This window comes from Neomonachus schauinslandi, chromosome 7 (assembly GCF_002201575.2).
Source record: "Neomonachus schauinslandi chromosome 7, ASM220157v2, whole genome shotgun sequence".
Classification (NCBI taxonomy): Eukaryota; Metazoa; Chordata; class Mammalia; order Carnivora; family Phocidae; genus Neomonachus; species Neomonachus schauinslandi.
The window spans coordinates 39,447,593-39,449,827 of record NC_058409.1 but is presented as its reverse complement, the minus strand read 5'-3'; the positions used below and the strand labels follow the sequence as shown (position 1 = coordinate 39,449,827).

The following is a 2,235-nucleotide window of genomic DNA, read 5'->3' as shown; positions in this document are numbered from 1 at the left end:
AGTCAGGGAAGAACCCACAGGGGACAGGACACCCAGAAAGGTCAACATCTCACTACTTCAACCAATTGCCTCCATTGGACTCATGAAGGAGTCTCAAAAACATCTGAGGTTTCAAATCAGCACACAGACTGCGTCCCTACAAACCCTGTGGGGTTATTTTCCTGACTGGATGATGAAAAGCTTATGCCCTGAAGCAATGGAGACAGATTCTGAGATTGCCAAAGTTAAAGTAAGGTGAAATTGTGTTTCCTTTGAAATGAATTGGCTTCATAACTGATTTTTCTCTTGATCTAGCAACTGCTTTTTTCCATTTTGCTACAGGTTATCTATTGCCTTAAGCTTGAAATGAAAAGGTGAACTAATCAGTGTACAGAGAAGTGCAGTCCTGAGAAGGCACTGGGTCTGGACAGTAGTCAGCACATGCTGTGCTCTCATAATACCTTGACCTTCCTTCAGTCCCAAAAACCCATTCCTAAGGTTGGTCTGAAGTTCGTTTGCAGGCCTGGTGACTACTATCACTCATAGTGGGAAATAGTGAGGTTTTCAGTATTGTATGAAATGTCTGAGTCTAAAAAATAAAATCACAGTTGTTGGGGTTGGGCTAATCCCCTAGCCCAGTTTTTGCAGATGTGGCTGTGGCTGTGGGGTTCCTGCTGAGCTCTGAGACTGCTGAATGCGGAGGCACTGGAACCAGCACTGAGGTAGGGAATGTGCGGTAGGACCCCTGCATATTAGGGTTCACTGTCTGCAAATGGGCCATAAATGAAGAGCTGGCTGCCTCTCCTTGGCAGGAGGGAGCCTGGGAGGTGGGTGTGGAAGGCAGGATCTCAGACTCATATTGCAGGAGCTGGGGTCTACGAAGCCGAAGTTGGGCAAGATCACGCTCCTCCTCTGCTTGATGTAATCGAAGGCATCCTTCAGGCAGAACTGCTTGGTCTTCATTAGGTAAGCCATGCAGGTGGTGTGTGAATGGGACAGCCCAGCCTCACAGTGGACCAGGACCTTGCTTCGCCTTACCCTGACATAGTCAGTGAAGCCTATTGCTTCTTGAAAGTGGGAGCTAATGTCAGCCATGTGACTGTCTTACACGGGTTCCATTTGTACTGCAGGTGAGTCATGCAGGATTCCAAGGTCCGCTGTGAGACATTCAGCTGGACTGTAATGTGTCGGTTGGCCAAGAACTCGCACTTGGATGCATGGCAGGCTCTTCCAAGGTGGAGCAACGGAAAGACTTCAACTGGGCCGCTCTGGTCACAAGCTGCCTGTAGCTGATGTTGAGCACTGGTTTCGCACACTGGCTCATGAGGGCTTTCTTGGTTTCAACCTTCTCTTGTGAAATGGGTTTTGTTTTGTTTTGTTTTGTTTTTAAAGATTTTATTTATTTATTTGACAGAGAGAGAGAGATAGCGAGAGCAGGAACACAAGCAGGGGGAGTGGGAGAGCGAGAAGCAGGCTTCCTGCTGAGCAGGGAGCCCAATGTGGGACTCGATCCCAGGAGCCTGGGATCATGACCTGAGCCGAAGGCAGACGCTTAACGACTGAGCCACCCAGGCGCCCTGAAATGGGTTTTCCATCCATGCAACACTCAGGATATTCTGAATAGAAAGCCTCCTAACTCCCCCTTTGAGGAAGTAGACCCGCGGCCCGCAGGAAGGCAGACGAGAAGCGAGGAGCGCCGAACGCCCACGTCGTTCTCTTCGCGCAGCCCCAGGTCCCACACACGGCTTTCGACCACAGCAGCTGCGCATGCGCACGCCGCCTCCTCGGGCCGCACGCAGCGTGGCCACCGCGCAGCCGTGCCTGACGCAGCGCAACCCAATTGAGGTTGGCGTTGAGCAATGGGCTCTGGGTTTTTGGTCATGCGTTTTTGCTGGGTAGAGCTGTTGGATTCTCTCAGCTGGATTCTGCCGTCCCATGTGACTGAGATTTTTTTTGCCAGATGACGCGGCTTTACCCTCTGGTCCGCTAGTATGTAGCTGCTGCTCCGGTCCCTGTCAGGGAAGGAATGGTCCAGAAGCTTCCTGGTAGCATTTCATGGGACTGGTGGGGGTGTGAGATGTAAATGACCACCTCGTCTACTGATGCCCTTAAGTGTGGGCTGTGGCTATGACAGTGTCCACCCTCCTGTCCTTTGTTCCTTCAAGGGCCGCTCCTGTGTGCTCCTGGCTCCTCCGGGTCGGTCTGTCGTCCCTGAAGTCGGACTTTTCTTCTTGATGGTCTAGGATGACAAACACA

General features: G+C 51.4%; 1 pseudogene; it reads right to left on the bottom strand.

Annotated features, from left to right (window-relative positions):
• Positions 1-601: 601 nt before the first annotated feature.
• Positions 602-1,861, bottom strand: LOC110591250 (annotated as a pseudogene).
• Between the last annotated feature and the right edge of the window lie 374 nt (positions 1,862-2,235).